Source organism: Pleurodeles waltl, chromosome 7, assembly GCF_031143425.1.
Source record: "Pleurodeles waltl isolate 20211129_DDA chromosome 7, aPleWal1.hap1.20221129, whole genome shotgun sequence".
NCBI lineage: Eukaryota > Metazoa > Chordata > Amphibia > Caudata > Salamandridae > Pleurodeles > Pleurodeles waltl.
The window spans coordinates 1,539,656,934-1,539,669,382 of record NC_090446.1 but is presented as its reverse complement, the minus strand read 5'-3'; the positions used below and the strand labels follow the sequence as shown (position 1 = coordinate 1,539,669,382).

At 44.6% G+C, this 12,449-nt stretch overlaps 1 protein-coding gene across 2 annotated transcripts in view; it reads right to left on the bottom strand.

The window, feature by feature from the left end:
- Window positions 1–12,449, bottom strand: part of LOC138246665 (carcinoembryonic antigen-related cell adhesion molecule 16-like) — a 207,751-nt gene that overhangs the window by 136,340 nt on the left and 58,962 nt on the right. The gene's annotated exons all lie outside the window — the stretch shown is intronic.

The following is a 12,449-nucleotide window of genomic DNA, read 5'->3' as shown; positions in this document are numbered from 1 at the left end:
GGCCTTTCTGGGGTCTGACAGGCCAGATATAAAGGTTCTATATTCCTATTTGCAGACATTAAGGGCCAGATGTATCAAGAATGCCTTTTGCGAATCGGAAATAGCGATTTTTAAGAAATCGCTATTTCTGAGTCGCAAAATGCAATGTATCAAATTTGCGATTCGGTAATAGCGATTTCTTAAAAATCGCAAATGCTATTACCGAATCGCAAATTGCGATACAGCCCCCATTCGCATCTATGGGCCTTTCGGCCCATATTTGCGTATATTTTCCATGTCCCAAATTGCGAATTCCTGAATGCAATTCGCAATTTTGTGAAATGCAAATTCCAGGGTGCCTGGGGCCTAAGGCCCCCTCTGCTGCACCCCAAAACATTTTTAAACAACATGTAAGGTGCACACATGCCAAAAGGGCATGTGTGCTTTACATGTCAATTTTAAAAATGCATTTTAAATGCATTTTTAAAATTTGCACATGGTTACCACCAAGTTCAACTTGGTGGTAAAAGCGATTCCTTAATGCCCAATTGGCATTAAGGAATTGCTTCATACATATGCTTTAGAAATCGCAAATAAGGACTACTTATTTGCGATTTCTTATTTAGAAAGTCTCAATTTGCGACTCTCTAAACAAGGTCGCAATTTTAAGGAATCGCTATTTTAGCGATTCCTTAAAATTGCATTCAGAATGCCTTTGATACGTTCTGAAAGGGTTTTTTGCATTCGCAAACTGGCATTCACACCGTTTGCGAATGCAAAAAGCTTTGATACATCTGGCCCTAAGTGCTATATTGCTATAATGATGTTTCATGTATTTGTGTTGTTAATTAGGGCCAGATGTATCAAGAATGCCTTTAGCGAATCGGAAATAGCGATTTTTAAGAAATCGCTATTTCTGATTCGCAAAATGCAATGTATCAAATTTGCGATTCGGTATTAGCGATTTCTTAAAAATCGCAAATGCTATTACCGAATCGCAAATTGCGATACAGCCCCATTCGCATCTATGGGCCTGTCAGCCCATATTTGCAAATATCTTGCATGTCCCAAATTGCGAATTCCTAGTTGGAATTCGCAATTTTGGGAAATGCAAAGTCCAGGGTGCTGGGGGCCTAATGCCCCCTCTGCTGCACCCCAAAACATTTTTAAACAACATGTAAGGTGCACACATGCCAAAACGGAATGTGTGCTTTACATGTAAATTTTAAAAATGCATTTTAAATGCATTTTTTAAATTTGCACATGGTTACCACCAAGTTCAACTTGGTGGTAATAGCGATTCCTTAATGCCCAATTCGCATTAAGGAATTGCTTCATACATATGCTTTAGAAATCGCAAATAAGCGACTCTCTAAACAAGGTTGCAATTTAAGGAATAGCTATTTTAGCGATTCCTTAAAATTGCATTCAGAATGCCTTTGATACATTCTGAAAGGGCTTTTTGCATTCGCAAACCGGCATTCGTACCGTTTGCGAATGCAAACAGCTTTGATACATCTGGCCCTTAGTGTGTAAATGGGACTTCCACTAGTGAAATGGGGAGAAGCATTCCAAGTCTGAAAACAATTACAGCAGAAAACTATTGCAATTAAGGTTACAAGTGGACAGCTGAGAAAGAGTCTGTATGGAGGGGAATTTGGGGTTGTGAGAAAATGAAAAAGAAACTGCAGGAAACATCAACCTGTAGATGGTGCCTGGGATAATCTTCCTGCAGCCCCATATATTGTGATTCATACCACAGAGAAGTGATACATCTGTGTCTAAGATGCTGATATTGATTACACAAAGTGTGTGGTTGGAGATGTTCAAGGCCTGAATGAGAACTTCCCTGTCACTGATTATCTTAAGGGCCATGATGTGGGCCCAAGCTTTGGTTCATCGTCCAGAAACATATTTTTTAATTAGGAGAGGTGAATGTTCGAGTGCTCTGAGTCCAGATGATCCCCCCATTTCAGGGAGGAAGAGTGATGTCACGCTTTGGAGTGATTTCATGTTACTTTTCTTTAACCTTTATTACCAAACATGGAAGGGTGTCTAGTTCAGGTTCATAAGAAGGGTCCAATGAATGATCCCAGTAAATTAAACCAAATACCTCTTCTGGATTTGACACAGAAGCCTATTGCAAAGAGTTTGCTTGAACATCTACTTTCTCAAAGAGACACCAAGGGCCATATTTATGAAGGCCCTAGCGTTAGGGTGGCAAAAATGCTGCATTGCACCACTTTGTAAACCGTTGTGTCACGTTATGCCTGTGCCAGGTATAATGTATGCAAGGGGTGTTCTGGCGTTAGGAGGCCCAGAAAAATGGCGCAGTGGAATTCAGGAGATTTCACTGCACAATTTTTGGCGTCATTTTTAATGCCTGCCTAAGGCAGATGTTAAAATGAGGCATACCATTGTTTTCAATGGACCTCCTTTCACTTTGCAGGATTACCGTCCACATTTTTTGCGCTAATCCTGCAAAGTGCTAAACTAGTGTCAAAAGTTCTGACGCTAGTTCCTTTACGTGCGGCATGATACACCATATCATAAATACGGCACACACATGGTAGCATTAGGTGCTGGTAGGGGGGCGCAGAAAAGGTGGCGTGTTATTTCTGATGCATCACTGTTTGATAAATATGGGCCCAAATGTCATATCCCCGATGAAGCAATCATGATCCAAAAATAGTTCCTCACTTTTAAGTCATATTGCCGCAGTCCAATCAGGGAGACAGGTCCTGGAAAACCAGGGCAGGCAGTTATGCTGCTTTTACAGATTCCACCTGGTTTATTGACATTGGTGATCTCTCTTCAGGGTACACAAGATCCAAGGCTCTGTCCCTCACCACACCTGGCTCAACTCTGGTTCAAGCCTTCTCCTTGAATTTGAATTGGGAAGTGTTAGAAATTGGGCCTCTGGTTCGCAGAGGAATACACCCTTGTCCGAGTAGGGACCACAATTCTAGTAATGGTAAGTCACAACACAATCCAAATTATCCTGTGCCCACCCTCTGGTAGCTTGGTACTGAGCAGTCAGGCTTAACTTAGAAGGCAATGTGCAAAGTATTTGTGAAATAAGTCATACAGTAACACAGTGGGAACACCACAAAAATACACCACACAGGTTTAGAAAAACAGATATTTATCTCAATAAAATAAGGTCAAAACGACCAAGATAAGCACAAGTTGAAATATCACTTTTTAAAGGTTTAAAAAGAGTCTCAATCCTTAGAAATCAATAGTTGTTTTTTTGTAACACCCAGTACCTGGGATGCGTAAAAAATATCGACGCACAGGGACAGCAAAAGAGGAGATGTGTGGAAAAATAAGACATTGTTTTGGATTGTATTGCGCGCCACAGGCGATGCGTCATTTCTTTCTACACTGCAATGGGTTGTGTTATTTTTTCTGTGCCTAGTCTTGGTTCCTCACTGCAATGTGGGGATATTTTGACGCCCAGGTGTGGTGCGTTGAAATTTCTTGACACGCTGGTAGAAGGAGCAGTTGCTACACTGATCCGGTAGGCAATGCATAGAATTTTCTGCCGCAAGGCATGCGCTGCGTCAAATTTCTCATTGGGAAGTCGGTGCTGCTTTGTTCCAGTCGGCGGTGCAGCAATTTCTCAGTTGCAGTGCAGGCTTTGTGATGATTTTACAATGCACAAGGGTTTTCTTGAAGAGGTGAAGTCTTTGATGGCCCTGAGACTTCAGAAACAGGAGGCAAGCTCAATCCAAACCCTTGGAGAGCACTTTAGGAGGAAGGCAGAGCCCTTCCAGCAAAGTCAGGAGCACCAGGCAGCAAGGCAACAAGCAGGAAAGCAGTCCTTTAGCAAAGCAGCCCAGATGAGTCATTTGGGCAGCCAGGCAGTCTCTCTGACAGAGTCCAGGTGTAGGTCCAGAAGTGTCTGATTTGGTGGGGTCAGAGACCCAGATTATATACTCCAAAAAGCCTGTAAAGCGGAGGAAACTTCAAAGAGTGGTTTTGAAGCACACAAGTTCCCCTTTCAGCCCAGTCCTGTCTGCCAGGCTCCCTGTGGGGGTTTATCAGTTTTTTGTGTGAGGGCAAGCCACTTGCCCATTAAATGTGAGAGCCCTCCACCCTTCCTGCCTAGAGAGACCCATTCAGTATGCAGATGAATGCAGATGTGACTGAGTGTTTGTGTTTGTGGTTGTCTGAGTGGAATGCACATGGGGAGCTGTAAACCAAAACAGATTAGAGACAGGCAGTAAGGCATAGATGGTAGTAAGTGCAGAGAAATGCCCACTTTCTAACAGTGGCATTTCTAAAATAGTAATATTAAAACCAACTTCACCAGTAAGCAGGATTACCATTCTGGGCATACCGAATATGGCATGGCTGCTCCTTCCAGATCAGAATCTACCACTCAAAAGTATTTGAGGGCAGTTCTAATGCTAGTCTATGAGAGGAGCAGGTCTCACAGTAGTGTGAAATGAATTTGTGAGTTTTCCACTACCAGGACATGTAAAACACATAAGTACATGTCCTGCCTTTTATTCATTTACCACCTGCCCTATGGGTTACCTAGGGCCTACATTAGGGGTGACATATGTAGAAAAGGGGGAGTTGTGAGGGTTGGCAAGTAGTTTTAAATTGAGGTCGAAGTGGCAGTGAAACTGCACACACAGGCCTTGCAATGACAGGCCTGAAGCATGGTTGAGGGGCTACATATGTGGGTGGCTCAATCAGTGCTGCAGGCCCACTAGTAGCATTTAATCTACAGGCCCTGGGCACAGGTAGTGCACTTTACTCAGAACCTTTAAGTAAATTAAAATATGCCAATTGGGTAGAAACCAATGTTACCATGTTGAGGGGAGGGAGCACATGTATTTTAGCTCTGGTTAGCAGTGGTAAAATTTGCAGAGTCCTAAAACCAGCAAAAACAGTGTCAGAAAAGTGGAGGGAGGCAGGCAAAAAGTTGGGGGATGACCACCCCAAGGCTGTCAGGTTTAACAGGCAGCATTTATCCTAAAGCACTTGTGCCTATAGATCGACAGGGATTTCAGGCACTTCATACTGCTTCAGGTTCTTCAGGTGACAAGTAAGGGGTGAACTACAGTCTGAAAGAAACATGGACCACTGATTTTGGAACAGTTCCGATTTGCCCTGGGACAAGTGTCTCATCCCACGAGGATGTGTAAGGGCATAGTGTCACACATGAAAACACGGTTAAAAAACTCCCATATCGAGTATTGAGCTGGACTTGAAACATTACATTGATAAAGTGTTCTATCCTCTAAACCGAAGAAAAGCAAAGACACCTTCAAATATTACAGACGTTTAGACTGGGAAATGCTATGGTTGTTGCTAAGAAAAATTGGTTTGCCTTTGAGGTATTTTTGATGTCTTCTTTTGCCTGCATGTGTAAATGTCTTTTTAGATTTTTTCTAGTTTTAATACTTTATTGTCATTAAAGCGTTTGTCCCGTATTTATCGTATTTAATTTTAACCAGTTATCTATTTTATGATTGTAATATTTCTTAACTGCGTGCAAAGGTGATACAACAAATAATAACATTGAACTAGGTTTGTGCATGACATAACAAACAGGTAACAAAATAGTTTCCCACTCTAGCTATAGCACAGGTATAGACCCCAAATATCTTTTATTTTTATTTGCAATGTACAAAGATGCTGAGGATACTGGTCACTCTTTATACTCACTCTCGACGTCACTCATTCCCAAGCCTGGGTAGGATGCACCAATATACTCCAGCTATCACCACATTCTCTGATAAACACAGATCATAAAATCCTGATAATCAACCTACTATGATCCCCATCTAGAGACACACAACTCAGGTTGATTTTGACATTCTACTAGAAACGTCTTCTGTACTTTTCAGAATGGTCCTTGGCTACTGAAGGATGTTCTTGATTGTAAGTGGCTCTCCTTGAATGCCGAGAAAGCCTCTGGAGGGATGGAATGAGGACACCAATTTAATATACTGTAGAGGGCACCTGCAGGTCCTGCATGCATCTCCAAAGTAAGGGAGCTCTGCGTGAACCTGACAGTCACAGTGAACTATGCTAGCTTTCTCTGTGATCCATTTCATATCATGCTAGGCCCTGCCCGGTATGGAAAAACAGAGTTTCGACTAGCAGAGGTAGTCATTGACTGGAGAATCCTGGAGAAGAAAATATTATCTTGAATCACATTGGGTTGGACCAAGCACTCAACATAGCCATATATTTAAGTGTTTTAGGGACCTGCATGAAAAGCCATCTCACAACTAATTTTCTTGAAGAAACTTGGTCCAAGTGAGAGCCTCACTTTTATCCCAGGAGATTTTGTAACATTGGAAGGGGGTAAGTGGTCTCAAAAGAGGCACTCAGCAGCACAGCCCCTGCCATCAGTCCACTCACCCACTGCCTGCAAACTCTGGTCTTCCTGACGGGGCAGGTTCTTGAGGAGTTATATTATCACTCATAATTTACAAGTCCCTTCTCTTGCAAATCAATGGACTGGTCAAAAAGCCTCTGCGACAAAGTGCCAAATCCCTACCCAGAACTGAGAGACTGTATCCCCACATGGAATGAAACTAAGAGACCTGTCAACTCTTTCCGTGACCAGGAGAACCGCGACAAAACAACATGGCTAATGAATGAGGAGGACATACTAAGAGATGTTGCAGCTTGAAACTACTCTATATAACCAAATCAGACCCTTCTAGACATGCTAATCAGAGGATACACTCTGTAGCATGCATTTGGCACAAAGTTCATAAACAATTGAAGATCTGTGGGTCCCGACACATGTCATTCTGGCAGGTCAAGCGAATGGAATGGGTTGCCTCCAATGAGTGGCTTTGAGGGAGGTTGTTCAAGTGCAGGTATTAACCGTGGTTTGTGCCTGTGTCACAGATGTCTCTTCTAGTAAAGAGGACAATTTACTTTGTTAGTTTCCGAGTTAAACCACAAGACAATTGAGTCACCACTGTCAGTGACAGGTGTAAATAGACCTGGGCTTATTTCTGGACAGTAAAGGAGTGTTGCTGAACAGCTCATTGAAGTAAACCCCAAACAACATTAACCAAATGGATGCATGAATAGACTGAATGGAGTCTTACACACATAGACTCATAGAATGGAGTTGCACTCGCATTGCATGATTTCATGCCCGCTCAGAATAGTGTTATGCATTCACTAAAATGATTCACACTCACATATAATGAAGTCACACATTCACAATCCTGTAAATACAGTCATAGATACACAAAACAGAGCAACACATACTGAGAAAGACGTCACAAACTGATGCAGTAACAAATACACATAATGCAACTATACATACACAGAAAACAGTCACTCATTCATAGAATTGTGTAACACACACACACAATGGAGTCACACATACACAGAAGAGAGCTACACATACAAAGAGAGAAGTCACAAACTTATAGAATGAGCAACACATACACAGGAAAGAGCCAAACATTTGCAGAATATAGCTTCAAACACACAGAAAGAAGGCACACACTCATAGAAAGGAGAAACATACACAAAGAATGAAGTCACACGTACACAGAGTAGGGCTACATTTACACTGAAAAAGTCGAACACTTGTAGATCAAAGTAACATATACCGAACAGAGTCACAAATACACAGAACAGAGCTACAAATACAGTGTATGAAAGTGCCCCTTTATGTATGGTCACCCCCCCACCTTTTTCCCCAGTGCAGATGTGTATGACTCTGGTAGTGCACAGAAAGCCTGCTACCCAGGCCCCAGTGCTTGTGCCCTCACCCTAAACTGTTCAATCAACACAGTGATTCCCTGACTGGCAAGACTTTAACCCCCTTATGAGCCCCTACTAAATGGTACCAAGGGATCCAAGGGCATAGGTGGAAAATGGGTTCCCATTGGTTGCAGCACGAGTTAGTGCCAACCTAAGTGACCCAAACAAATTGCTGATGGCAGGCTTGCCATTGCAGACTGCCAGAGTGGTGCAAACTGCTCGGGTTCTACTGTACCCTCACCATGTACACAGTCCCATGTATAGGAAAGTACCCTCTTTTTGGCATGTTACCCCCAATTTTTGCCTGATGTCAGTGTGTTTGACTATGTCCTTGACTGTGTCTGACTGTGTTATGCTCTCTGTCCTCTCAAATTTGTCACTACATACTGGTAACCCAGTATTTCATCCCAAATTGGCATACTGGTGCCCCCTTATGAGTCTCTAGTATATGATACTTAGATACCCAAGGCATTGGGGCTCCAGGGGTTCCCTATGGGCCGCAGCATCCCTTTTCCCACCCATAGGGAGCCCCCGCAAAGGCTTCTACAGGACTGTCATTGCAGCCTGTGTGAAATGGAGCATGCACCATTTCACAGCCATTTACACTGCACCAGGTCACTTATAAGGCACCTATATGTCAGGCCTTCCAACCCTGAAGCCTGGGTGCAACGTACCTGTGTGTGAGGGCACCCCTGCACTAGCAGAGGGGCCCCCTCGTCATCCAGGACCATTTTCCCAGACTTCGTGAGCACGGGGATGCCATTTTACGCATGCACTTGACTGAGGTCAATACCTATGTCCAGCTTCATAATGATAACTCCGAATATGGTCATGTAAGGTGTCTAACATTGGGAATTGTACCCCAATACTGATCCCAGTATTGGTTTTACAATTCCATGCATTCTGGGGGCTCCACAGTGGACCCCCAGTACTACGATACCAGCCTTCTGACGTTTTCCAGGTAGCCCCAGCTGCTGCCACCTTACAGACAGGTTTCTGCCCTCCTGTTGCTTAAGAAGCTCAAGCCTAGGAAGACAGAACAAAGCATTTTCTTTGGAAGAGCGGCGTTACACCCTCTCCCTTTGGGAATAGGTGTTACAGGCATGTGAGGGGTAGCCTCCCAGAGCCTCTGGAAATGCTTGGAAGGGCACAGCTGGTGCCCTCCTTGCATAATCCAGTGTAAACCGGTTCAGGGACCCCCAGTCCCTGCTCTGGCACAAAAATGGACAAAGGTAAGGGGAGTGACCTTCCCCCTGTCCATCACCACCCCAGGGGTGGTGCCCAGAGATCCTCCACAGTGCCACTGGGGTTGTTATCTTGGATTCCAAGGTGATGGGGCACTCTGGGGGCATCTGCGTTGCCAGAGCCCACCCCTGATAGGTGCTTACCTGTGTAGCTGACCAATCCCCCTTTCAGGGCTATTTAGGGTCTCTCCTCAGGGTGTTTCCTCAGATTCTAATAGCAAGGGTCCAGCAGGAATCCTCTGCATCCTTTACTTCATCCCCTACCGACAAAACTGCATCTGAATCCTCCAGGAACTCCACAAACTGCAAACAAAGAAGCAAAGATGACTTCTGCAATATTGTATAATTAGCTCATGCCAGCAACTGCACCTGTTTCCAGGTCATGCATCCTCCGAGGGCTGCCTGTCTTCAGCCTGCACCAGAAGAACAAAGGAATCTTCCTTGAAGTGAAGGAGTAATTTCCCTGCTTCAGCAGGCACCCCTCTGCAACGACAACTGGTGGTGTGGGTCCCCTCTCCAGAAGAAGTGCGTGGATGCAGCAACACAGGTGGTGGACTGAAGGTGTCCTGATGGTCCTAAGGTCCACCTGTCCAACTTTGGTGGAGGTAAGAGCTTGCCTCCCCATGCTAGACAGTATCCCATGCACTGCGTGATTTGCAGTTGCCCAGGCCTGTGTGTGACCTTCCATGAAGTTCTATGTGAACAGCACAGCTCCGGCCCCCAGGCACTCCTTCCTGTGATGCACAGCTTCCTGAGTGGTTCTCCGGTGGAGTGGGATCCCTTTGTGTCATGCTGCATGGGCCTCCATTTGCACCTTCTTTGTCCTCTTGCTGTGGGACTTCTGTTCCCATTGTAACATATTGTGATTTTAACTATTTGCACTGTTTCCTAACAGTTTTTACTGCAATTTCTGTTTTCTAGTATATCTACTGTGTATATTACTTACCTCCTAAGGGAGTATAGTCTCTAAGGTATTTTGGCATTGTGTCACTAAAAATAAAGTACCTTTATTTTTGTAACACTGACTATTTTCTTTCATGTGTGTGAGTACTGTGTGACTACAGTGGTAGTTCAAGAGCTTTGCATGTCTCCTAGATAAGCCTTGGCTGCTCAGCTACAGCTACCCCTAGACAGCCTGGCTTCTAGACACTGACTACATTTCACTAATAAGGGATAACTGGACCTGGTATATGGTGTAAGTACCTTTGGTACCTACTACAAAGAGGCCAGCCTCCTATACCATGTACTGCCTTGTGTATGTTAGGCACCCCTAAGGAAAGCCTCTGCAGGCTAGGTACCAAGGTGCATTATATTTTAGGTGCAGATGTGAGAGCAGGAGCTTATATCTCTCTATAGCATCCACTCCGTTTAGGTACACTGTAAGTGCATGCTGGTCCATCTGAAAACATGGGACTTAAGCCCTGGCAGACCTGGGATGCTTGCTCTTTATGGTATCACCAAGATATGTCAAGTCTTGTGTCGAACAACCTTGTGTTCTTGTCCAGAACACAAATTTGGTGTTGAGGGATGGCTTGTATGCACCCAGGTGGCACACTAGAGGTTACCTATCTGTTTGCCACCCTTCTTTGTGCTCTTGCTAAGCAGCCTGTGCTTTGTCACACGATTGCTGCCTCCACGAAAAGTTTCTGACATCCTGCCAGGCAACCTGGGCACTCTCAGGAGTCAGAAATAAAGGCTGAGGCAGGAAGGAAGTCACACCTCCCTCCCCCCAGGCTGGGTTAGTGAATAGAGCCACCAGGGTGGTGAGCAGCACAGATGGCTATCACCGCCCAATAGCTATCTGTGCTGCCCCCCAGTGGAGGAAACAGCCCTCTCCCTACTCCCAGGCACATTTGCTTGTGGACAGATGGGAAATCAGTTATATAGGACTCTGCACACCCACAGAAGGCTGACCACAACTCTAGGGTGTACAGTCCAATTAGATTTGGGTTCTGGATAGCTAAAGGTGACCTGCCCCGTCGGATATGGTCACCTCAGGGGCAGATCAGCTGTAGCAGCTAGCTGCCCATTCACCTAACTCCCCTAAACCTAGAATTTTAGGAACACCCCTGATACCAGAACCTCATATCTGATCAAACAACTTCGAAGAAGGACCAGGAGGATCTCTGTATCACCGACAATCAGACTCTGCCCACTGCAACCAAGGAAAAGGTGATACTCCATCCCTGAGGCAACAGACTGGGAATTGCATGAATGGCCCTCATCCTTAGCTGAAACTCATCACTACTGTCCAGAAGGACCCCCTTGGAAGCCAGAAGCACCTTCAGTCTCCCTTGTACTAGTGGCACTCGTCCCCTGAAAACTGCAGGTAAAAACACTTGCGGGATCTGAAGATTCACCGGCCATCGGGCCACCTTTGGATTGTGAAAAAACAGGTGGTCCAATGCCTTCTGGGAGTTGTAGTCTAGCCTGCCACTAAGTTTCAGGCCACTACACTGCTCACTCGGACCCCGGAAACTTCTCAAAGCATTTCTGCTTTTTACCAAGGCTTGTTGGTTGCCAGTCCAGTAACTAAACCCCACACTTGACACTGCAGGTGCACATCACAGCATGCAGCCTGCATTCGACATCGTCAACCCAGCCTCAGCTGAGATTTTTCAGCACCGTCGTGTAAGTGTTAAAAAATCAGCACCAGTGTGAGTCCCATTTAGCAACACAGACAGCCAGGACAACTCTGCACCCGGACCCCACAGACCAGATAAAAGTGAAATGACTGCTGTAGCCCAGTCACGGGGCCTGAACAACCTTAGCCCTGTAAGGGTTCCGTGCAACTCGCTTTTTAAGTATGTTTATGCCCCCAGTGAAATTTCTCCCATTGACTTCAATGTTCTGCTGTGATTGAATAGTGCTTCTAAAATCTAAACCTCCAGTTATACTTATTCTGTTCTGTTTGTTTTGGTGTTTAATTAGGATACAAATTCTATTTTTGTTAATTGGTGTTGGGTTTCTTTCAAGTTGTGTCAATTACTTATCATCCATGTTGGTGCTCAGAAATGCTTAACACATATTCCTCTGAGGAACGCCCGGCTGCTCTTTGCCACACTACCAGGATTGAGCAAAGGATTTACTAGGTTGAATTCAAGGACCATCTTTGGGGTCCTGTGAGAGTATTACATGGTGAGGACTAACCCCCACCCCACTCAACCTTCCTACATTGGTGTTTCAGCAGTGGGGTCTTGAACTTTTGTTTCACAGCACCACTTGGTCATAAGTGTATTTTTCCACTTTTAAAATGGAATTTAGTATTCTTTTCTTTTTTTTTCTTTTCTAATTGGCTTGTAAGTGCCCGTGTAGACCTAGTGAGTTAGGATTTTTCAAAGTTTTCCCAAATTTTTAATAAGGTTCCAACCCTTAGGTTAAGCGAACAATGAATGCTGACAAGAGTCTCGACTTGTCCATCCTGCCAGTCCTCAGGATCAGTGACCCTCTGTGCAAGGCTAAAGG